This window comes from Bidens hawaiensis, unplaced genomic scaffold (genome assembly GCF_021521415.1).
Source record: "Bidens hawaiensis isolate Kalapana, Puna unplaced genomic scaffold, B.hawaiensis_p1.1 tig00017470_1, whole genome shotgun sequence".
Lineage (NCBI taxonomy): Eukaryota > Viridiplantae > Streptophyta > Magnoliopsida > Asterales > Asteraceae > Bidens > Bidens hawaiensis.
Genome location: NW_027492645.1, coordinates 133870 through 160405, shown reverse-complemented (window position 1 = coordinate 160405; position 26536 = coordinate 133870). Strand labels below are relative to the sequence as shown.

The 26536-nt window shown below is 36.9% G+C and overlaps 1 protein-coding gene across 2 annotated transcripts in view; it reads left to right on the top strand.

The window, feature by feature from the left end:
* Positions 1-26536, top strand: part of LOC143554019 (TMV resistance protein N-like) — a 97425-nt gene that overhangs the window by 992 nt on the left and 69897 nt on the right. The gene's annotated exons all lie outside the window — the stretch shown is intronic.

Here is a 26536-nt window from a genome sequence, read left to right as displayed (position 1 = left end):
AAGAGGCGTTTAATAGAATTGCTCCAAGTTTCGATCTTAGTTGTTTTCTTGCGAATATTCATCACATCTGCCAGGCTTCAAATTGGAAGGTTAAGTTGCCAAAGGCGCTTATATCTTGTCTGACTGGTGAAAAAAAATTTTCAATCATGAGTAATCATAATGAAGTGGTTACAAAGATAAGGAGGCTGGTAAGTCGTCGGAAGGTTCTTTTGGTTCTGGATGACGTTGATAACTTTCAGCAGTTGGAATCATTAGGCATTTGTCCTAACTGCTTCTACAAAGGGAGTAGAATTATTGTGACAACGAGGGATAAACGGGCCCTTGGTGATATACCATATGCACCATACGAAACAAGGTTGTTAAACAGAAGGGAATCTCTCAACCTCTTCACTCGGCTAATGTTTGTAAGAGACGACACTGCTAACGCAATGTTCTTAGAAGAAGTTGTGAGTCGTGCCAGAGGGATTCCCTTGGTTGTTAAGGTGTGGAGTAGCCATTTTAAACAGTATGAAAGGGAGCAATGGCCAAGCATATTGGAGACATTGAAAGGAATCCCGCATGGTGATGTTCAAAAGCAACTCCAGTTGAGCTATGATTCACTTACTCCAAGACTCAAGAAGTTGTTTCTCGATATTGCTTGTTTCTTTGATGTTGGTTTACTAAAGGATGATAAGGATTTGGTTGTGAAAGTATTAGAGGACAAAGACTTGAGCTTCTTCCCAAATAATGAAATTCAATATCTAGTTGATAAATGTCTTGTTGAAGTAACACCATATGGTTATTTGAAGATGCATCATGTGATTAGGGAAATGGGACTTGAAATTGTCAGACAAGAAAATGAAGATGAGCCTGGACGCCGTACTAGATTGTCGAATGAAAGGGATGTGATGCGAGTATTGACAGAATGTTCGGTATGATATCTTTGTGTTTATGATATATATGTACATTAACTTAACACTTAAGTAGCATATCGGAAGTAGCTATAACTCACTTCTCCTTCATATTTAACAGGGAACAGTCAGTTGAAAGTATTGAATTTTATTTAAAAGAGGTCATCGAAGTAACCCTGGAGGCATTTAGAAAGATGAGCAATCTGAGGCTGATTAGGTTTTATGGTGATGGTGAGTATTTAAAGATTAATGGTGAAACGACTCACTTATATTTCAAAAGGTTGAAATACATGAGCTGGTATGGGTTCCCTTTGAAAAGCTTGGACAATATTGAGATGTGCAATGTCGTGGTTCTAGAATTGCGAGAGAGCAAACTGGCAACACTTGGGAAGGAATGAAGGTATGATTGCTTCACACCTATCCAATATCCCCTACAAAAATTAGAACAAATAAAACAAGTTAAGTCGCTCAGTTTTAAGCTCAAATTAAGCCAAGCTTTAACGAGCTAGTGACTGAAAATGAGTTCGAGCCCGAGCTTTGCTTATCGAGCTTAAGCTAGCTCATGAACCTAAACAAGCTTAATATTTATAATTTTGGTTTAATTTATCGCATTATATATTTTAGTGTTTGGATAAAACAAATATTTCTTTCAACACTTTAAATGCGTTACGATTTTGAAAGCTAGCGCGCATTGCAACGACGGTGCGACGGGAACTTGGTTGGTATAGGTTCGGTTCATTACAGTAGAATTTTGTGCCCAAAGTTAAACATCTAAAAGTTAATTTCTAAAAGATTTGTGGCAAAGCTAAAAGTCTACAAGTTTTATTGTAAAACATAAATTTTTTGTGACAAGTTGAGAGGCTAAAAGTTTTATGACTAAAGTTTATGTTGTCAAAGTTAAGAAACCAACATACAAATGTTAGAAACTTCAATGAATAAAATTCAAAAGGAACCAAAGTTTGAGGGGCTAACTTAAAAGATGTAAAATTTTGGTCATCCAACCCATTAATCTCCGGCCTTCCTGACACCTTATGCAACTTTTTCCCAACTGCTTTACCTTTACATATACTTCTGTAATCAATTAATGCTACTTCCACTAAGGCATTGGTTATTCACACATTCTTTACCTACTCACACATCCTTTAATGTGGGGTTCCATACGATCATATGTAGGGTGTGTGGATAACCAAATGATGTACGAATAACATATCCCTATATAGATGCACGTGTTGTCCTTCATTAATGTATGTGATCATGCCATCCACTTCAATACTTTTATTAATATATTAATAAATAATTTTTAAAATAAATATTTAAAAATAATAATTAATTTTTTATTGATACTTTTGACATCAGGGCTGACACGTCGAGTGCCACATTTTGATGATAGGGTTGGGCAGTCGGGCCCTTGGCACGACGATTACGTTGCTCTCAATTAGATAAATTTGTTTTATTTGTACGAACTTACCGTAGAGGTTGTGTGTGTATACATATAAGCAATTTTATTTATATTATTTGTAATTTATTTTTTGTTTGTTTCATTGTTATATTGAATTTGAGCCGACGCTGATAACCACGTTTAATTAAAAAGTGATTTTTTAAAAAAATAAGTTAATAATAAAAAGCAAAAAATGACTTTTTTTAAAAAATATTAGTTAATAATTACCAAAAAAATAAAACACATCTATATACATGTTATATAGATTTAATTAAATGCCCATTTTGGAAGAGACACCCATCAATATATCACATATAGCACTATATGAGATACATAGGTGCGTGTCAGTCTCCCTAAAAAAAGAGGTGTCTAAAGAATTACCGAAGTTGAATTGACATTATCTAAAAAGCGGTCGGTGTTGAGAGTTTGTAATTTAAAATATATTTTTACTTTTCTTTAATTTTAAATTCTAGAAAATTGGCAGACACATCATGAATGAATTTTGGTGTGATTGCATCATGAGGGATTGACGAATGGCAATTCATTTTCTTGGTTATGTGGATAAATAAAGTATAGAAGTGGCGTCTAATTTTATTCCAAACTGTATAATATAAAGTTTTATGATTCACTATTATATGTATTTATTTATGTGTTTCCAGAGTCTGAAGAAGCTAAGGATTCTCGACGTGAGTGATTCACTCTCATTAACCAAGACTGGCAATTTCTCTGGTCTTGAGAATCTTGAGGAACTGTACTTCGCTGGTTGCGAAAACTTAAAAGAGTTACACAGCTCCATTGGTGACCTTCAAAAACTTGCTATCTTGGATTTACGGGGCTCCATGCCGGTAAAGAGGATCCCTTGGGAAATGATAGGCAAGCTACCATCCCTACAAAAACTCTGTTGGTACCCGTAATTATGATGACGACATGGAATCATTTAGTGATGAGGGTGATGATCCTACGCTGTACCTTTTCAAAGAAGGCCACGTAACAAAACTAGAGCTTGAGGAATGCATCCTATCAAAGATTTCAGGTGGAGTACTCGTAAGCCAAGCATCCTTAAAAACACTTGTACTTATACGACAATATCAATTTCTCTAGCCATTGTGATAGCCTTCTCCAACTCCATCAATTGAACACAATAGAGTTAAACCACTCTGGCCTCATACAATCGATTCCAAACCTTCCAGCAAACGTTACATCCATCAAAGCAATTGGATGTTCAAGTCTGGTGAATCTTTCTTTTAACATTTCCGAGTTAAAATCTCTAACAGTCCTTTACTTTTATGACTGCAAGAAACTTGGAAGTGAAGGCCCTCATTTTCTCATGAAGGTCATAGGACTAACGAACCTGACTCTTTTAAGTATGGTTGCTTGCCGGTGTCTCCCAAGTACCCATCGAGATTAGGAATTTGGTGTCATTAAAGAAGTTAAACCTCTCATTGAACCCATTAATCTCTAGCCTTCCTGACACCTTAAGCAACCTTTCCCAGCTGCTTTACTTCTACATACAGGAGTGTTCCCAATTAAGGCTGCTTCCACTTCTTCCACCAAACTTGACACATATAGATGCATGTTGGTGTGACTCATTAGATGGTACGTCATATGCTTCTCTACGTACTAAAGTGAACAAGGTATGCTCAATTCCTCTCGGCGAAAATGGAAGATTAAATCAAAGGCATGTCTAAATGGAAGATTAAATCGAATTCACGTAAAGAAAATAAATTACTAGGGGTGGTGGTGTCCGGGAGTTGTGTAGAGCGAGAAAATAAAGAGTAGTACAATTTGTAAATAACGTCAAACCATATAGTAGCAAACTGTAAGGTATGATGATCTTTTCGCATGAATTTAACAGTCAATATACAGTTGACTTGACGTAGGGCCTCAAAGTGCCGCACCTTATATACGGCAGGGTGTCGGTTGCCAAAAATTGAAGATAAGGGTGCAATCCAGCAAAATTGTGTGTGCCGGGTCCAATTAGTTTTATACCGTGAACGGAACAGGTAATTTAATGTCATAATGATAAAACTTCATTTTTATTTGTTTATTTTTTCCTTTGTTGCATTTTAAGCCAAACTAGTATATCTAAGATAAAACTAAAAGAACAACTCGATAAAATTATGAGTAAAAAAATGACCGACTTCATTACAAGAAACTCAAAACAATGAAAATCATTAATGTAAATGTGTAAATAAATAAATGCATCCAATATTTAACATTCATTGCGCAAGACTTAGATCCATTCCAACATCTTCAAAAGATACTTTAATGCACACAATAGATGGTAGAAGAATGAGTTGACACGACAAACGTATAACATTTTAATACACCTTCAAAGAGTCATGGCTTGGAAAATCAAAACTAGGATTTTATTTTCAATAACTTTTGAAGTATGTTAGACTATGTAGTTATTTAAAAGATTGTGTATTGATTTAACTAAAAAGTGACAATTTATGCAGGGATTTTTACTAACTTTTTCATAAAAAAAGGGCAATCATATAAACAACATAATTATTATTTAACCTTTCTTATTTAAAATAAAAACTATAAAGTTGAGCAAGTTAAATTTTATTGTGTCTGCACATGCTTGAGCCTTTGCCTCGTTATTGCAGTGGCGCTTAAAGGGACTCAAGCCCCTTTAACTTTTGGTTGTAAAGTTGTGGCTAAGAAACTTTCGGTGAGGTGGTAGGGTCTCCACCCCAATATTAGAGTTGGTGTACGCAGGGGCATAGGAAATTTAATGAAAGATAAAAGGAGCACATCTCATCTTATGAGCCCATTATTAATGATTTGAAGAAATATAAAAGTAAGAAATTTCCAGGAAAATAAAAGGAAACCAGTGGTAGTTAAATTTCGTGGAAAAAGGGTCGAAATTTAACAAACTCCTTCCATTATATGTATAGGATGAAAACGAAGCGTTTATCACTTTATATAATGACCAAATTGCTGTCTGTTTAATTAATAGCACTGGTATATATAATAGGTTGTAAATTTTTATGGTAAACGGGTTTAATTATTGTAAATAATATGTTTCGTAAACAAATTAGTAGTTTTTAGACAAACGTATAATAGGTTGTAAATTTTATGAGAGAGAAGTTTAAAGTAAGATATAATAAACATGTAAACAAACTTCTAATATTCTGAAAACTTAACCGTAAAATTGAGTGAATATGAAAAATTTTAAGGGTTTAAAAAATTGTATACTTATATTTATTGTGTGTAGTCTATATATTTATATATTTGTTCATATGTAATTAATATATAAAATAAATTAAAAATATTCGAGCCGAGCCAAACCGAGCAGACCTTTGCTCGTTGCTTGGCTCGTTTACAAACCCAACCGAGCAGAGCGGCTCGTTTACAATCGAGCGAAAAAACTAGCGAGCATTTTCCGAGCAAGCGACGAGTGAGTTCGAGTAGCGAGCGGTTTGGACGGCCCTACATGCAAGTTAATGATTAAATAATATTAATCAATTTATTAAGGAATATTGGCTTTAAATAATCCCAACTATGGCCTATTGGTAAATATCAGTCCCAACTTTACACTTGCCTGCTGACCGTCCCAACTATTGATGTATTTGTTTTTAACGGGCCGCGACTAACGGATGTTAACTCCGTTAGTGATTTGCTGACGTGGACCTTCTTCTTCGGCCGGAAACTTGCCGGAAACCTGCAACTTGCCTCCATTCTCCCTAATATCTTCACACCGTCTCCCTCCCTCTTCAAAAGACATCGGAAATTAGAAAATGAAGTAGATTTCATCTTCTTTCATGGCCAATCCCTATATACCAAACCCGATTTTATTTTCAAAAATTTGAAATCAATGTTACACGATTTACAAAATAAGCATATGGCTTTTGATAAGAGGATAAAAACGAGTCAAATGATGTGTCAATTACCTCGAATGGTGCACGATTGACGAGGGTGGACTTCGCCGGAGACAACAACGGCGGCACGTCGGTTAGGTTTCGAATGAGAGGAAAGATAGAGAGAGATGATGTAAGGATATTAGGGAGAATGGAGGCGAGTTGCAGGTTTCCGGCCGGAGAAGAAGATCCACGTCAGCAAATCACTAATGGAGTTAACATCCGTTAGTCGCAGCCCGTTAAAAACAAATACATCAATAGTTGGGACGTTCAGCAGGCAAGTGTAAAGTTAGGACTTACCAATAGGCCATAGTTGGGATTATTTAAAACCAATATTCCATTTATTAATGATTATCTAGTTTCCTATTTGATACATGTTAGGAAGATGATTATTATGGAATTGATTAATTAGAATGCCGGTTATGTTAGCTATAAATACTGTGTTTAGGGTATGGGATAATTTGTATCAAGTTTTTGAGTCAGATTTCTTAATGAATAAAGTTTGGGTGTTAGCCAATTCCGGTTGTGTTTTGTGTTTGTGTTCTAATCTATACCGATTAAACTCTTTAATCTGCTCTATTGAGGAATTAATCTTGAATTATCAATAAAGTTGAGGGTTTGTTTTGTAAGTTTATTTTAATATGGATTATTCTAGAATAAGATTGCCTTGTTTCTCAAGTTAGGTTTATCTTAGAGAGCAAGTTTGGTAGGTTTATAAATAGTAGAGAAGTCTTTTTTCTCGTTGTATGTTCGTGAAGTTATGTTCGGTTGATAAGTTCGTTTGATTTGATTGTTTGATCCGTCTGGGCCAACAATTGGTATCAGAGCTACGGCTCGTTATCGAAGATTTAAAAAAAAATAAAGTTATCTGCGTTTTCTTTTGTTCGTGTTTCAAGCAAACAAAGTAAAGAAGTAAAGTCCTGTTGTGATCATTAATTGCATCATCGATTTATTTGTGGGGTTTAACAAGTAAATTTTGAAGTTTAAGTTTTATTCTTGCTCCTGTCCATCGTAACAAAAAAAAAAAAAGAAAGAAGAGTGTATTTTGTTTTGTCTTGTATTGGGATTCAGATCAATACAGTAGCTTGGTTTTATTTTTCTTTTTGAAAATAGAACTTTGGTTGAACGTTTAAAAATATAAGGTGCCAAGCAATTAGCAAGTCCAGTGATAAAAGAAGTAGGAAGCTCAGGAACAATGAAAGAATCTATCGGTGGTTTTATTTTGCAAGCAACGAAGTTAACTTCGACCAACTACGCATCATGGTCGGTTATGATATGATGAAAATTATTTTGGGTACGAATGGTTTGCATGATGCGATTGATAAGAAAAAGGGGATTGGAATTGAAGAAAGAAAGAAGGTTATGGCCTTAGGTTGTCACACCCAGCCTTCGGGCCTAGGCGTGTGACTCACAGTTGGTACCACTTTTGTTAATTTATCTGTAACACCCCGACCAAAGGCGGATTATACATCGGGGCGCCACATATTGTTTCATTACTCGTGACACTATTAGTGTCAATATTTATTAATACACATTTTATCGCGCACGCGCAGCGGGGAAAATAAAGAACATAAATCAAACATAAATCAATATATTATAAATTATAACATTCAAACATCATTAACTTGTCCTGATACATTTTAATTCTAGGTCCAAAAGTAAAAACGTCCTACGTGTCCACAAGCTCCAAAACAGCTACTGCAAACCTGAACATGTGTTAAAATAAACGTCAAACACTTGCGTGTTGGTGAGAAATCAAGTTTAATACAATACATAGATAACAATAAAATCTGCGCGCAACATGTGTATGTCTGGTTTTCAACAAGGGTGTAATCTGATCGGGACCAACTCTAAGAGACAAGACTGCCAGTGCTCACAATTGAGCTCACAAACAAGACTAACTGTGCATGTGTAAACAAAAGAGAAATCATAAACGAATGTTCTCCCGTGTTCATCTAATGGTACCATGAAAACTGCGGAATAGACCGACAAGACGGTTAATGATCCACACATACAAATAAACAGCCAAGTCTACGTCCTCAACACATGGGATACTGCGCGACTAAAGTTCATAAACAAGTTTAAGACTCAAGTTTTGTATGAACACATGAACATCCCAAAGCATTTAAAATAAAAAGGGATTAGATACGAGATAACTCACTTGATAAACGATGCGGTGAAAGATATGCAAGAATCAACTCTTAAACAAGCAAAGTTAACCTATAATTAAGATTATTGTTTTAACGATCTGTTTTAAGTCTTGATAATAAGTTAGCATAATTAATAAGTAAATTATTATATAATATATATATATTACCGGAAAAGCAGGGCAGAACAGGGAGGAAGACGGAGGCAGAGAGGAAGACGGCAGAGAGAGCAAGGAGCAAGAGAACAGGAGAGATTAAGTGTTTGTGTGTGATGTGTTATGAAAATATTATTATTATATATAGGAAAACCCTAGGAGACACAAACCCTAGAAAAAGGGGAAAAGATCTCAAAAAGTAAAAGAAAAGATATCAACGGTAAAAAGTTCTGAAAAGTAAAGATATCAAAAGATATGGCAGCTGCAGGGGGCAAGATAAAGCTGACAGGGAACAGTAACAGGCATGGGCGGATCAGATAAAGGTACTGGTCAAGCATGGCAAAAGCAGATCTCAAAAGATAATGTCAGTCACTTTTTCTACCAACCAATGGGGGTTGGTACGCATGCTGCGCCGAAAGTAACTATTCAGACATTAGATAGGTTAGGTCAACAGCACAGAAGATAAGACAACACAAAAGCAAACGGCTAGATTTAAACAGAAGATACAAGGGTTAAGCGCGGGAAGGCTGAGTGCGCGAGCGCGAAGGCTGGCACAACAATCCTTAGCGTACTGCGGGAAGAATCACAAATCCTTAGCGTGCTGCGTGAAGAACAAGAATTCTAAGCGCATCGCGGGAAGAACATACATTCTTAGCGCATTGCGGGAAGAACATGCATTCTTAGCGCGCTGCGGGAAGAGTTCTCTTCACGCATCGCAGGAACAAGATGTCTTCACGCAGGCTTCCATGTAAGGAGTCTGGCGCGTGGAGCTGCAGACATCCTTAGGCGGGAAGAACCAAAGGACAAGCAAAGAGTTGAGGGAAACAAGGCTTAAGGGCGGGACGGCGACAAGAGGGAAAAGAAGGCGGAATGAGAGAAGGAAGAGGGAGGGGACGGCGGAAAGAAAGAGAGAGAAAGAGGCGGGAAGGAAATATATATTTTTATTAAAAGTAAAATATAAGTATAAATAAATATTAAATCATAAAAGAAAGAGATCGGGTCAGAGAAACGGGTACCTGGGTCGGGTCGGATCAGGGCAGATGTCACATTATCAAAGTTTGCAGTGGAAAGTGTTAATTTAAAACAATAAAGAGAATTAAATACCCTTGATTGTTTTACAAAATTACTTGTTTAAAAACAAGTTTTATATATGTATGCCTCATTACAAAATTAGCTGAGCCACCAGCTGTATTCTATGCCTAGTGATCTTCTATCTTTACTGGCATATCCATCTCTATACCTTACTCTTGGTTACTTGAAAATAGTTAAAAATACGTCAATTATATGATGGTAAACACGCATACTCGATAAAAGGTTTTCACAATTTGTTATGACACAACACCAATAGCATTCAACGACTCAGTGGGTCTCAATCCCATCTCATCAGAACTAAACATACGCACAAACCATATAATTGGACTTCACTCGCCCATAGAGACAGCCACTTGCCTCGTGGTCAGTATGCCTGTAGTGTGCCCACTACGGTATATATATGTAAGGATCCAAACACATGTGTATTTTAGCCTGAGTGCTTAGTACTATCTTATATCAACCCTCATGTAAACACTTTCATAACTCTTTACATATGGATAAGAGTCCATAATTTAAAGAGTAAATATCTTTAAAAAAACAGTACATAGACGTATTCACGTTGTAAAAGATATTCATATTAAAAAGATTGAGCGTATTCACCTTGTCTAATAGTTGTACTCGTAACCGTTTATTTTCTTTGATCTTCTATTGCTGGTAACTCTACTCAATCACTCAAGACTCGTGTATTTCCTAGCACCTTGAATTAGTGTAGTTGCTACCACTTAATTTACTCTTTCCCTCAATATTTAGGTTCAAGGGGAACACATAGCCAGAACTAGATGATCTTTTCTTTTGAATTCATATGCATAATGAATGCTTGTAATATATAAGGCTGAGGGGTGTGGGGGGGCTCTAATGGGGGCTTTAGTGGGGGCTCCAGCCAATAATATTATGACGTGTGGCAGAGAGAGAAACTGGATAAGGGGGGTGTTGGAGCCCCCGTTGGAGCCCCTGGCCTTGGTGGTGGACTCCAGCGAATTTTTTTTTTATTTTTTTATAAATATATTCAAACAACGTATTATTAAAAAAACTCATAAATTATTAAAAAAACACACATTAATAAAAAAAACACATTAATATCTAAAAATAAAATAAAAATAAAAGTACTAAAAAAAACATTATTCTTATTCTTCGGCTTGGTCTTCTTCGATCAACCTCTTTCGGATACGTTCCTTTTGCTTTTCCATTAGCATTTGATCGACCGGATTTAGGTTATTGAAGTCTCTAGTAAGGAAGTCCAAATCTCTCATTCGACTTTTTTCCTTTTTGTCATTAGAGACCACCTCCATGGTTTTGTTGAATTTATTGAGGGATTCAACAAGATTGGCGATGTTTACGGCTTCCCCCTCAGCCGGTTTTTTCCCCTTGGCGTCCCTTCCCAATGGCCGCCTCCTCGGCGGTGAAGACGTTTCCTCCTCCACAATGTTTAGGTCGAATCCAACGCGGCAATCCGACCCGATTGAAGTGCTATACGCTTCTGACGAACTAGTTTTAGTCCGTTTCGGCCGTACTTCCGCATCAACGTCCGGCGCCACCAGCTCAACCCACTTGGAACACCTTTTCAACCTCTCCCACAACTTTAAATCGTCCCACGTCTTCACCGTCCCATACCTCCGCAAACACTCCTGCTTCCACTCTTCGACCGTGAAATTGTAAACCGCCAAATCATCACTGCCACTTGGTCTCATACGACCGCTGTTCCTGTTGAAAAGATTAGTAAACAAGCCGACAATTTTTCTGATTTCGGACCACCGACCCGAAATCATATCGGCGTTCCGCTCTGTACTCCCAACGAGCGTATAGAACGTCTCCCTAACCTTTGTCCAAAAAATCTTGCTCTTTTGGTAGTCGGCTGCAAAATGAATAAATAAATTAGATTTCCATTTAACTTTTTTATTAAAAATCATTTTTAAAAACGTTAAAACAATTACCGCAACGCCGATCCTCAGAAATGACTATCCAAGCCCGACACAAGGCTTCCTTCTCATCCGATGACCACGGAGTGGTTTTCCGTTTCGTCCTCGGAGTCGAAGCCGGTCCCGACCCGTCCGTTGCAACTTGTTTTTTCCGGTGGACGCGTCTTCTTGGTCCCGTAGCTTCACCGTGTGATTCTTGTGTCTCCGGAACAACAAAGTTAGGAGACGGTTGTATGTTGGATGGTTGAAAGCCGGATGATTCTTGTAGCCCCGAATAAAACATCGGTTGGTGCGGTGACGACCATAAATCGTGGTCAATATAATCTGAATCTAGGTTTGGGTACCAATTTCCAGTCATTTTTTTAAAAAAAAGTTGGAAAGATAGGTTGATTTTGGGTTTTATTTTGAAGTTGTGGTGATTGATATGGGTGAAATGGGGTATTTTATAGATGAAAAAAAGGTTTTTTTTTAATTAAATAAGAGCCAACGGCTCTTTTAAACACCACCAACGGGTCTTTGCACATTCCCCTATGCCACTTTATGCCCTCCTCTGCCGCTAACCCCATCACGCCTGCTTGGATTTTCGTGCTCGCGCCCCGTTAGCGCCCTGGCTAGCGCCTGGTGGTGTGGTGGTCGCGCCTGGGGGCGCGAGCGGAGGGGCTCTAGCGCCCCCGTTGAAGCCCCACACCCCTCAGCCTAAGGGTGGTAGGCCGACTTAAGTCTGATACGTGGAATCTCTTTAAAACTAGTGGCAGTTAACAAACTACATGACAATCAAAAAAAATTCTCATTTGCTTAATATAATAATCTAGTTACATATGCTTAGTTTTAAAGTAGGTGTGGCTAGTTTAGCCATGATCATCCACGTGTTTACTAAACATCCACGTAAGGGACACCTTAAATACTTATGTTTTGTTTATTCACTAAAATTTATGTATTAATTCTTCTACAAGAGTTCCCATTTAAATATTATATACATTATTGTAACTTCTATGTTCATCTATTTATATTAGGATAATTATACGTTATACATAATTTGTATATATAATATGATAATTATGTGTTTGTTTAAACTTTGGTTCTTTAGTACGTTAATAATTTTAAATGCATGTAAAGATGTCACAATTCAATGTAACCAATTTATATATTTAACAATATTTTGTGTAATATATATATATATATATATATATATATATATATATTAAAATACATATAGGAAGGATGATAATGATATGATAATTTTATCAAAAACTATTAAATTTAAGAGTTTTACAAATAGTATAGCATATTGTACAACTCCTTAATGCATCAAAAACCCATTGCGTCTATACAAAGGGTTGTTATATACAAACACCATCCCCATGATATGTGAATAAGCCTATACGGCTCGTATAGGCCTATACGGCTCGTATAGGCCTATACGAGTCGTATAGGCCTAAGTTATTAACATGTGTACGAAGGTGACAGTGTGACAGCTTTTTGCAGTCTATACGAGTCGTATAGATATTCTGGTTTGTATAGACCCTATACGAGTCGTATAGACCCTATACGGATACGAGCCGTATTGACTTATACGGCTCGTATAGGGTCTATACGACTCGTATAGGCTGCATGTCAGCTTACTTTGTACAAACACCATCCCTTGGTGTGTGAATAAGTCTATACGGCTTGTATAGGTCCTATACGAGCCATACAGGCTGCATGTCAGATGTACTTTGACCTAATATTTATAATTATTTTATGGTCTATACAAGCCGTATAGATGGTATATGACCCGTATAGGCCATGTATCAGTTTTTCTTGCAAGAAAATACCAAAAGTTGTTTGGCTTATTATAACATTGGGATATAAGCCTAAAAGATGATATACTTGTGTGATGATTTATGATTTTCTATAGAAAGTTGTTTGACTAATTGTAATATTGGGATTTAAGAATATAGTGAAAACAATATAAGTAGATGTTTGAAGTTTTTCAATTTTTAACATTCTTTTGCTTTGTTAGTCTATTTTCTCATACTAGATCATGCTTTAGTTTTGTAACTTTTAAACGAATGGAGTTTTTCACAACGATCTTTAACAATAATTATCAAGAAAGTAATTTTCGTGAAAATTGTGGAGTTGCCGGTGGTGAAAATTGTGAAGTTGCCGGTGGTGAAAATTTTGAAGCTACCGGTGGTGAAAATTATGGAGTTACCAATGTTGAAAATTATGAAGTTACCGGTGGTGAAAATTCAAGCAACATATCCATTTTTTCAACCGATAAGGTAAAATCATAAAGTATTATAATCTAACTATTTTTTCAATCATATAATTTACCTATGCTAACAAATAATTTTTATTATAGATATTTATATCTCTTGATGAATTGAAGAACTGGGCTCAAAAAATTGGTCGAGAGAATGGTGTCGTCGTAGTCACCGAACGAACGAAGAACAATGCCGCGGGGGATGTGATAAAAATATTTCTTAAGTGTGATCGCGGTGGAGTATACAAGTCAACCGCGAAAGTTAGACGTTCGGGTACAAGAAAAAGTAATTGTCCGTTTCAATTAGTTGGCAAATATCACAATGAATACAACGGTTGGGCATTACGGGTGAGCCATGGTGACCACAACCATGAACTCGCTCAGCATATGGAGGGTCATCCATATGCTATGAGGTTGACTGAAGATCAAAAAACTACGGTGAGAAATATGTATAGAAATAAATTGGCGCCGCGTGACATTTTAAATTTTATACAGGGGGAGGACGAGACAAATGTGTCCTCGCTCCGAACCGTGCATAACGAAACATATAAGGTACGTAAGGAGATCTTCCAAGGCGAAGGTCACATGGAGGTTCTTTTCCGACTTTTGGGTGATGAAGGTTACACCCACGATTTTCGCAAAAATTCATCCACCAATGCCATGGAGGATTTATTCTTTATGCATCCTACGTCTTAGATGTTTCGTGCTTTCCCCCACGTGTTGATTGTTGACATGACATACAACACAAACGAGTACAAGTTGCCGCTTGTACAAATCATTGGTGTAACTTCGACCGGCAAGACGATTACGATTGCGTTGTCTTTTATATCGAAAGAGAAGGAAGATAACTTTACATGGGTGTTAACGAGGCTTAAGGCGATGTTACACAAGTGTATGATGCCACGTGTGATATTGACAGATAGGGATCTTGCGTTGATGAATGCTTGTAACGTTGTATTCTCGGATGCAGCAAAGTTGCTATGCAGATGGCACATATCTCAGAACATTAAAAAGCATTGCAAGCAAAGTTTTGGTCGAGGTAATAAAAAATGGGAATTTTTTGAAGAACTATGGAGCTCACTAATTCATTGTCCCACGTTAGATGCATACGAGTACAATTACAAGCGACTTCATGACGGATTAACCTGCAAGCATAAAAGTAACATTTTTTTCTCTCAACTTCATTGTTATATGTATGTTTGATGGTACGTTGGTTTATGTACTCATGTTCGTCTTTTTTAGGGGTATTTGATTACGTGAACGCAAACTGGCTTGTTAAGTATAAAGAGATGTTTGTGTCTGCATGGACCGATCAAGTTCTCCACTTCGGGAATAGTACAACCAACAGGGTTGAGAGCGCGCATGCTCTTTTCAAGAAACACTTACTTACTACGAAGTCTACGCTTGAAAAATTTGTGGGTGTTATCGATCAGATCGTGAAGTTGCAGCAAAAACCCATAAAAGGAACATTTGAAGATAGTCGTAACAAAAAGATGAATGATCATGACATCCCACTATTCAAGGAGTTACGAGGTAACGTCTCAATTTTGACCCTAGATATATTAGTTAAAGAGCTTAACCGCATGAACAAAATCATTGAGCATGGGTGTGGATGTGGATGTCATATTCGCACAAGCTGTTCATTGCCATGCGCCTGTATGCTTTCAAACTATTTAACTGCATACGAAACCATTCCATTGGATTCAATTGATATCTTCTGGAAGAAGTTGGATTTTAATCCGTTATATGTTGAACAAGAGGAAGATATTAATTGTGAAAGCGCTGTAGAAGCATTCAAACAAGAGTTTGATAAACAATCAGATGGTGGTAAAAGAAGCATGTTATCAAGGTTCTGGTCATTTATCAAGCCAGCCTCATCAAATCTTCAAGTACCGGTGGTTCAAAAAATACCCGTGGGCGTCCAAAATCAAAGGATATGAAAAAGAAGAGCAAACATGAGCCCCCTCTTAAACGTAGTAATTCAACAGCCTTAACGTTAAGAGATGAAGATGTTGATTTTCTACCCTCACAGTTAGAGCCTTCAAGACAAAGTTCATTTGTGGGTAGCCAACAAGGTATTAGACAAAGTTCGTATGTGGGTAGCCAACAAGGTAGACAAAATTCTCATGTTTCGGGTCATTACTATCACCGTTATTTGGATCAAGTTCACCCTATTGTTCGTCCATTTGTTACACATATACAAGATGTGGCTCCTGACGGAAACTGTGGATATCGGGCAACGGCTGTTGCTCTCGATTATCATGAAGATAAGTGGAAGTGGATACGGAGTGAACTACTTGCAGAGTTGAAACACAATGAAGCACAATATAGGAATTTCTTTGGGGAGTGAACTATTTACAATTAATGTATGAACTGTCTTTATGTTGACTTATTATTAATTGCATTATTTGCAGATTATGCCACCCCGAAGAGAGCGTTCACCCATTCAAGACCCGGAGGATCTGCCTGACTTTCTGGATGATCATGTATTTCTTCAGTTCCCCCGTAACACCGAAGAACATGATCGACTTTTTAGGTTTCTTCGTATGTCTTTTGTTATCCGCGCACTATTGAGTGGCCTTTCTTGGAGAAAGTAGCTCAAAGAGGCTATGTTGAGGCTATTATCGGGGTAGACACTCCTTGGAGGCGCATGTTTGATGCCGGTAATGCAATCGGGTATCGAGAAATCACACCAGAGTTCTTTTCCACTTTCAATTTTAATCCAGTGCCGATCGAGTCGATTCATACCGATGTTGCTGTATCCTTTCGGTTGTGTGGTTGGGTGTTTGACCTTACTCTACCGAAGTTTGCGGTTGCACTTGGGTTTTACACCGAAGAGGAGACGACGACTGATTTATTCTTGGATGCTCGTACAGAGGCTACCCTAGCAGAGTTGTTAGGTTGGTGGCCTCAGATTGGCGATGGGAAATATGTTTCAAAGGCTTTCGGAAATAAGGCTAGGGCTAGTGCTTTGAGAGACCTGGTGCACCGATATCTCCATAAGGTTATTGCGTATATGATTGCTGGACGAGGGGGTGGCCAAGAGTGGGTCACACAGACTGATTTGTTCTTATTGCATTCTCTGCTTGCACCTGCTAGGTGCAACTTAACGCATTGCATTGCCTTATACTTTGCTACCAGACACCAGTTTAGGGAGGAGTCCTCGATTGCGTGTAGCGCCTATGTCACGACCCATGCTATGGGGCTCGATTGTTTTCAGAATACGATCAAGCGTTCAATGACAGAAAAATACAAGCAGAATCTGATCGGTAAGCAGACATGTGGGCTGATGAAGATCTAGAGCCAGAGCGAGAGCCAAAGCCAGATTCGTTTCATTGCAGTGCGAGAGCCAAAGCCAGATCTAGAGCCAGAGTCAGAGCCAAAGCTAGAGCCAGAGCCAGAGCTCGAGCACTCGGCGCCACGCCATCATGTGATTAGACTGGTGCCGCCGATCCCGGCACATGTTGATGATACGTTACGTGAGCTTGTTGCTACCACTCGCCTTATAGATGCTAGGGTCGCATAGATGATGGAGTGGATGATTACGTGGGCGAGGGAGGAGGGCTGTACAGTTCCAGCACAGTCGGGCATACTTGGTTCGCCGCCGCCAGAGGCACATGAGCCGCCACCGCAGTAGTCGTTATTTTATTATCGGGTGTTTAGATGTTAATGTATTTTGAACTTTATGTTTTGGACCTTGTGTGAATCTTATGTTTGGCACCTTATGCTTTTGATATAACGTATTGATCCTTATGATTACATGTTTGTTTGGTTGCTTAGTTGATTATCGTATATGGATTATTATAACTTACCCTATTTATGTTTGAAAAGTTTTTACTTTACAAGCGCCATTAAATATAGTAAAAATTGAAGATAAAATCTTTAAATACGTTAAATAATTCGTAACCCAACAACTATTTCATTTGTTATGTAACTATAGGGCATTGAACTACTATAATTTTATAAATGCTAAATTTCAAAAGACGAGTTAATACGAATCAAAACATCTACACTAACAAATGTAATTATTTTTATGGCAGTTATATTTCAAAAGCTTAGATAATTCACATGGGCGTCAACAAAAATGGATTGCATGGCCACATATAAAAAGTCGTTACCCAAAAACACTCATTTGTTCGTATGTATATAACAAAATATTTACTTTTAAATTACGTGTTTCTATTTTGTAAACAACTCGGATGCTATTTTTAATATTAAAAAAAAAAAACTCTATACGAGCCAAACAGACTCTATACGAGTCGTATAGGGCTTCTTGCTGTGTGAATAACCTAGATGGTGTATCAATAACCTATGCCCCCCTATACAAATCCAAATCTCCCCATATACATTCGACCGCCTTGTACATTCTGATTCAAAATTCATTTCCTCGCCGCTGACAAACAAAGCACACAACCTTTTATACTCCCTGAACATTTTAAAGGAGATGGTTGGGCTTATGCTTTCGTAGCTTTAATAACATCTCCTCTTTCATTCTCCCCTTCCTACTCGATTGAATGCCATCGAGCTTTCTACTCTTCCTTTTATAACATCAGAGGGTCCTTTCATCAACCGCACTTAATGGACATGTAGGTTTGCTTTCTTTTACTCATACTCCTTGAAAATGTCTCTATGAACTCTTTGAATAATCTGAGAGTTGTCATCTTTGTTTTTCTCTACAGTTATCAGCTCGGAATGTGAATCTTCAGACTGCAAAGATACACACTTATTACTCTGTAATTCTTAGTATCCGAACATATTCCTTTTTAAGTTTCTATGCTGTCTTTGAATAATAATATGCTAGATTAAGGAGTTGAAATATCCTATAAGGATCGACTAACCTTATAGGAATCAAGAAGCTGATGATGTTATTTTTACTCACAGATTGAAGCCCTGTATAGAATGCACGCTACCAAGTTTGGAGAAGGATTAACACTTTCGGGGTAAAGGACAGTTGACAACGCACGTTTAATCATCTTATTGTCTCTATTGCTAATTTAGTTTTTTATATGATTTTGTAGGTTTTATCAACTAACCTGGTTAAAGAAAACCGGCTTCATATAAGACAGACGTTATTTTAGCAAAGTATGTGCTTCAACTTCATCTTTAATCCGATTTTGTGTTTGTTTAGTTTAGTGATGAAATGTGAATTGAGATTTAATTGAAGTAGGGTTTAGTTTGGTGATTTCAATTGAATTTAAGCTTTATGTTTTGTGTTTACTAGCTGCAATTTAGTATTTCTTGACATATTTCATGGTACAGGTCCCCGTTTGTAGTTTCTCTTTGTACACCTTTTGAGTCCTCTCGCAGACCTGCAATTTCACACAGTCATTCTCACAAAGTTTAGGTATATACTATATCTTTAATCTTTGATTTGTGCTGCTTAATTGTTTCTTGAGTTGGTAAAGCATGTGACACGCAGTGGGAAGCGCATGTGGAACAATTCGACTGCTTCATGCTATATGCAATATTAAGTCAACGATAAAACTTGGTATGTCATTATCATTTCATTTCAAACTTTATTGATACCCTAAGTTATATCTCATCAATAATTCAATATAATTGGTGTTTTTTCACAGTTGAGAAATCATTCTTGGATAGATTTTACAAACATACTGCAAATATGGATCCAATGGAGGTATTATGCTATTCTAAACTTACTTATGATGGTGTGAACTCGATCCAGTTGAAACCGAAATGAAAGTTTGGTTTGTACGAAAGCGTAATACCAAACCGTCGGTTTTCGTTTGGGTTTGTTCTTTTTAGTTTTACACACACCTAAATTACACAGGAAACAAATCTTTTTCTTATTATTAGAAGATATCTAATAACCCGGGTCAAGACCCATATAGTTATTTCTTCATCGGTTCTCATTCATCATTTTAGGTCTTCATATTGGTTATATATATTTCAGAAAATTTGAAAGTCATTGTTTTACAACATTAAATTAAAGAGTTAGTAAATTGATATTATAAGCACCATTCACTTTTTGTATTTGTTTTACTTGCAACAAGGATCATGTTTTTATAAGCCTTTAGATCTAGGATAAAAAAAGGAAAAAGAAAAAGGAGGCAGCCTTGAATATATGATAAAGCAGTCTAATAAGTGGTAATACTACATTTGTAAAATTTCATATAATCTTGCTATTCAACATTTTCAACTTATGATATATATTTTTTAATATCTTTTGCAATCCTATGTTGCAGGCAAAACTGAAAGTAATGCTGGTACAAGTGAACGAGGACACATCGAAAGTCAACTTAGAGTCAACCAAAGGCATGACGTTTTTATGTGAAGCCAACAGGTTATTAATTTATTATTACTTTGACAAGATTTTCCCACTAATAACTAATTTCTTGTGTATTTGTAGGGGTGCAAACGAGTCGAGATGAGTTTGAGCTCGATTAGGCTCGAGCTCGGCTCGTTTAATTTAGAGAGCTTGAGCTTGTCTTGTTTCTAGCTCTATTTTTATCATGCAAGTAGTTTTTCAAGCTCAAGCGTGGCAAGGAATGGAAAGGAAGAATGGATGATTGGAATATACAAGTAGTCAAAATAGTATTTATCTGCAGTTTATGTATAATGGCAGTGAATGTATACGGGAGTGTACATATGTGCATGTCAAACTTCTTGTCAAAATGGTAATTTGTGTGAAGGTTAAAATTATATATTTTTTGTGTAGGGCCAAAGTAGTAATTTGTGTAAGTCAAAATGTATATTACAGTGTATATATGGGAAGGTCTTACTGTGGGTCATAATATAATTAATGTGAAGGTCAAAGTTATTTTCTCAACAGGGGCAAAAGAGAAATTTTTGCAATCAAAATGCATATACGTGCATCGGTGCATGTCTAAGTGTATGCATGATTATATGCGCATAGGTCAAAGTGTTATTATGATTTGAAACTAAATGAAAATATGAGGCACTGGCAATTTGGAAGTACATTTAATATAATTTGTCTGTATATGTTCTCTTGATAATTATGTTGTACCATATATGTTCTCAAACAAGTAAAATTTCAAAATTCAGATCATATTAACGCCATAAGCTGGGGGCAATAAGTTAAAAGCCAGATGATTATTTTGTCCCTCATGTGAGGGGCGTGTGCAATAGTTAACGGACCAAATACACGGAATATTTGTTAAGGTGCTAAAACCGAAACCAAAGTTAAATGTGGGGGGCTCGATTGTCTAAAACTACTTTTTGGAATCAAAGGGCTATCAAGCTTAAACCACATTAGAAAAAAAATTGCAATTTACTAAATATATAATTTAAATGATTTAGTTGTTTAAAGCTATAATTAAATTTATAACTCAATACGGTAGTTTTCAATACTATAACTTGAATTGGAATACTAATGCGGGAAATAAACACTTCATTAACTACATTATTAAAATCCCTAAAATGACAAAAGTAATTATCCCTACCATTTTCGAAACTAAATTACATGTTGTAAGAGTTTTTAAAAATGAAATACGTAGTTAACGTTAACATTTCTAATATCGACCGAATGCTCGCGGCAACTTGCGAGTAATTCTAACACAGAACTACTATATATATCATGAGAGGATTGATAAGTTAACAGAAAACGAGTACCGCATTGTAAATTATCATCGACGCAGCATCGCGCGGGCTTCCTGCTAGTATATATATATAATCTAAAAATATAGCAATGTTACATAGGTGTTATCTTCCAAACCCCAACTGAAGACGTGGTGCTTTAGATGGCCAAGTATTCAGAATCGAAAGATGTTTGAGAAGCGTTAAGAGTTCGTTATCTTGGCGCTGAAAGAACTCAAAAAGCTCATGTTCAAATGCTAAGGGCCGAGTTAGATGGATTGAAGATGGGGGAGACAGAAAGTATTGATGATTATGCAACGAAGTTGGGTGGAGTACAGTCAAAGTACAAGAGCTTGGGAGCGGTACTTGAAGAAGAGGTTTTGGTAAGAAAATTCTTGAACTCTATGCCAGATAAATAATTACCTGTTGTTTCTTCGATGGAGCTACTCGCAGACATCGAAACAATGGCGTTTCAAGATGTGGTTGGGCGTTTAAAGGCATATGAAGAAAGAAACATGTTCAAGAATGTGAATGGAAGTTCATCCCAAAGTCAGCTCATGTTCACCCAAACTGAAAAGAAAGTTGAAAACTACCGAGGACGTGGTAGAGGCCGTGGAAGATGTAATGGACGAGGAAGAGGGAATCCAAGATGGAATGATGAACGTGAGAATGATGAACGGGTTGAATACCGGAAAAGGAACCCGGGAGAATGGCAAGATAGAAGGAAGTACGTAACATGCTAAAACTGTGATAAGATTGGGCACTACTCGAATGAATGTGAAGAGCCAAGCAAAGGGAAAGAAGAAGTGAATTTGACAAAGAAAGAAGATGATGTTGATCCTTCTTTGTTCATGGCAGTTTGCTCAATAAAGAGAGTAAGTTTGAATGAAGAGAGGGTTATCACTGGTGTGTTTGAAAAGGATGAAAAGAATGAAGGAACGTGGTACTTAGACAATAGTGCAAGTCATCATATGTCAGGAAAGAAAGAGTTTTTTACTACCTTGGATGAACGATTTTCGGGTCAAGTGAAGTTTGGTGATGGATCCGAGATCGAAATCAAAGGTAAGGGTAATGTGATTGTGGTAAGTAAGAAAGGTGAAAAGAAAACATTTTGTGATGTTTTCTATATGCCTAAGTTGAAGACCAATCTTCTTAGCTTGGGTCAGTTGGATGAAGAAAGATGTAAGATTGAAATAGCCAATGGGATGTTAAGGTTATATGATCAGAAAAAGAGATTGTTGATGAAGGTTCAGAGAAATCTGAATAGGACGTATAACATCAAGTTTCAGGTATGTTGTAATCCTAACAACTTTGAAGTTGAAAAGAAAGAATGCTATGATGTGAAACCGATTATGAAAGTGAAGGAAATTCGGTTTGGAACGATTCCAAATGATTTGTTTGGAGTTCGTGAATGTATTAGTCAAGAACGAGTTGATGAGAAGAAGCGAGTTGAGAAGGAAAATAACTGTATGGATTCAAAGTTAAGCACAAAAGGAATGAATGCTAAGTTTGAGGAATCGGTGAAGCAAGTATGTTATGGTCAGCTGAAAAGAAGGCATAAAAGCGAGAAGAGGAACAAATTCAAGATTAAGGGGGTGAATGAAGAATTAATCTTGAATTATCAATAAAGTTGAGGGTTTGTTTTGTAAGTTATATTTTAGTATGGATTATTCTAGAATAAGATTGCCTTGTTTCTCAAGTTAGGTTTATCTTGGAGAGCAAGTTTGGTAGGTTTATAAATAGAGTCTAGATTATTAGTTTTATGAGAGAGAGTCAAGAGAAGTCTTTTTCTCCTTCTATGTTCGTGAAGTTATGTTTGTTTCATAAGTTCGTTTGATTTGATTGTTTGATCCGTCTAGGCCAACATCTATCACCTCTGGTGTATCGTTTAGCATACCCACACTAACTAATTGGGTTGTGACGCCGAATTGCGTCGGAAAAGCGTCAGAAACGACCGATTCCGACGCACTTACGACGCAATTTGCGTGTCAGAAAAACCCTCGTCGGAAATTCCTTTATGACACGTTTCCGACACAAATTAAGACACATTTCCGACGCATAATTGTGTCGCAATTTTCCGACACCTTCCCGACACTTTTTAACAACTTTTAATAATTATAATTATTGTATTTTTAATACCTTTTAATAATTATAATTATCTTATACGTATAAATACAGTATTAATTTTTAATTTTCCGACGCAATTCTGACACATATACATACTGATTTCTGACGTAATTCCAACACGACTTAAATTATTCTCCGACGCAATTCCGACGCTACTTTAAATTATTCTCCGACACTAATCCGACACAAATATGAAATGTTTTCCGACGCAATTTTGACACGTGCATAATTGTTTTCAGATGGAAATCCGGCACATATAAATTGCAGTATAATCCATTTATTATGCTAAAAATACATAAAACCCAGAATACCTGTATAAATGTGTAACACTCATTAATTTCAGATAAGTGATTTAAAGCATGTAAAGTATGTACATCTCTCGGGATTTATCTGACTTTTCTCGGAGGCTTTCTCGTCATCCCGGTACGTTAAATTCATTAAACCTTTCTTTCAAGTTGCTATATCCTTCAAATTGGAGGGGCTAGAGTGTAACATTTTATATTATAACATAAAAACTAAAACCCTAGCCCTCCTCTTGGCCGATCGGACCATTGCAGCTGCCATAGGGCTCCCATTTTCGTTTTTGGAAGCCAATTCCAAGTGCCAAACTTCAATTCAAGGTTAGGTCTATGTTTCCCCATGTCTTTTACACCTTAATTGATCATATTAACGCGCTTATTGGTCGTTAAGGTTGAGTTTTGATGATAACAGTTTGCTGACAGATTCGTATACGTTTATTGTAGGGTCTGTAACGCAATGATAATTCATTGTTTTTGATCGATTCTTGATTCCACGATGTTCTACTTCGAGTCTAGTTTCCAGAAAGGTATAATACGTAATTTTTGGACGAGATTTGAATGGTTTTTATGAATTTATAAAATTGAGTGTCAAAGCAGATGCGGGATGACGGATTCTGGTCTGTCTTCCCGACGTCATAACCTTTTTTCTACAGGTCCAAATTGGTTGGTTCTACTTCTGGAAGTTAGTATTTTGAGTTAGGAACCAAACCCAATTGGAATCGTTTAATTTGGTTCGGTAATGAATTTTATAAAAATAAAACCATTTTGTTGCGCACTGAAATAGCTGCACGTACCTTGCTGTGTTGGAGGAATTTTTAGAATTTTTGTGTCCAATAGAAAAATATAAGAAAAATATTTTTATAAACCTAAGACATTTATTAAAGTCTGGTAAAAATTTAATAATTTATTTCAAAGTTTATCCTATGTAATTAAATGCATCTTCGCATGCTAAAATCTACACGTTTTACTCGTTATTGATCGATAAGTTCGTTTTAGGCTTAACCGGTGGATGTTCAATTGTGATCTTGTCGGGGCTGTTTGAAGTGAGTTTTTGCACCACAATCTTCCTAGGTATGTCCCGTATATCATGCTCAAAGATCATGTTCTTAGGTGTTCGTTAAGTTGATCAACTAGTTGTAGTTTGATTGTTATGTTCGGTTGTCTAGAATTGTTGAGTTTAATGCGTTAATCGGTTGGATGACCAACCGAATCAATTTGCATGGCCCTAGGGGAGTTTAAGGGCTGTGGAAAAATTATCTTTTTGGTGCTCGGGGCTGTCGTGGTTAATGCTTCGTCAATTGAGTCGGTGGTGCGCGAATTTTCGTTTAAATGTTAAAGTAAGTGTTGTAAAAAGGAACCGTCAACCCTATTAACTCGGGTGACATAATTATGATGAATTAAAAGAGTTAAAATGGAATTTGGTCCATTCGGGGCTGGTTCGTTAATAAATGGTTTTAAGTTTTATTGCATGCGCATTCGACCCGATTTGGCCAAGTGTTGGGCCTTGGGCCAAGTTGTTGGGCCTTGGCCAAGTGTTGGGCCTTGGGCCAAGTTTTGGGCCTTGGGCCAAGGTGTTGGGCCTTGGGCCAAGTGTTGGGCCTTGGGCCAAGTTGTTGGGCCTTGGGCCAAAGTGTTGGGCTTGTACGGCCCATTAGGCTAGAGTGTTCCTACAGTCTAGTTTAGTAACGCGCTATGTATAATTTACAGGCCCTTGCTTGTGATTTTGCCCTTAGGAACTTCCTAGCTCGTTGCAAGTATTCGATCGATCTCAGGTGAGTTCTTGATGCCCCGTTTAACTCTTTTTAAGTTTTGGGCTAGCATGCACACCTAAGTGTTTTTCTTACTTGATGAAATGTTTTGAATGGTTTTACATAGGCTTGCTAGTATTGGTAGGCCTTGGAATGTTATAGAATGTGTATGTATATATATATATATTTATATATATTTAGAATGGCCAATATTTGGTGAATGTTGTAGTCGTCTCGACTACTGAATGTTGCGTATGCCTACCTTGTGTTTGTATGCGCCGAATGTTACGTGTTTGGGTTGTACGTTTGCTCAACCCTGAATGTTTGTAGTCGTTTCGACTACTGAATGTTGCGTATGCCTACTTTGTGTTTGCATGCGCTGAATGTTACGTGTTTGGGTTGTACGTTTTCTCAGCCCTGAATGTTATTTATTGAATGTAATATATATATATATATATATATATATATATATATATATATATATAGGAATGCACGTATAGAGATGCTTATACGTAAGAATGACTATTTATCGAATGTGGTGACCTAACCGATGTATTTCCATTTACCGTTTTAAAACTGTTGGAATGAATATTTAAGAATTTTGTTACTTATTTAAAACTTGAACTCACTTAGCTTAAGCTGACTTTGTGTGCATGTTAATGTGAGTTTCAGGTTAGGAAGAGGATGCCTTATCGCTTGAACGTGCACGGAGCTACTTAGACGGTGAAGGGCATACTGAAATGAGGAATTACTTATAAACCTTTTTATTTCAAAAGACTTTTAAAAGTTATAAATAAATTTTGATTTTGGGAACTTATCCATCTATTTACGTTTTCCGCCGAATTATACTCTGTAATGCCGTTTTTAATGCAAAGAATTGTTTTTAAGTTTAATTATGTTTACGAGTGTTTTGAATGATTACCAACTGTGGGATACCCGGGGTTCGGGGCCTTACAAAATGACCACAAATTCACACGCAAAACAACTTTTACCATTTTAAAACACAAAATACAGTCGAAGTCATGAACATCCATAAGAAAACCACAAAACTAGTTTAAA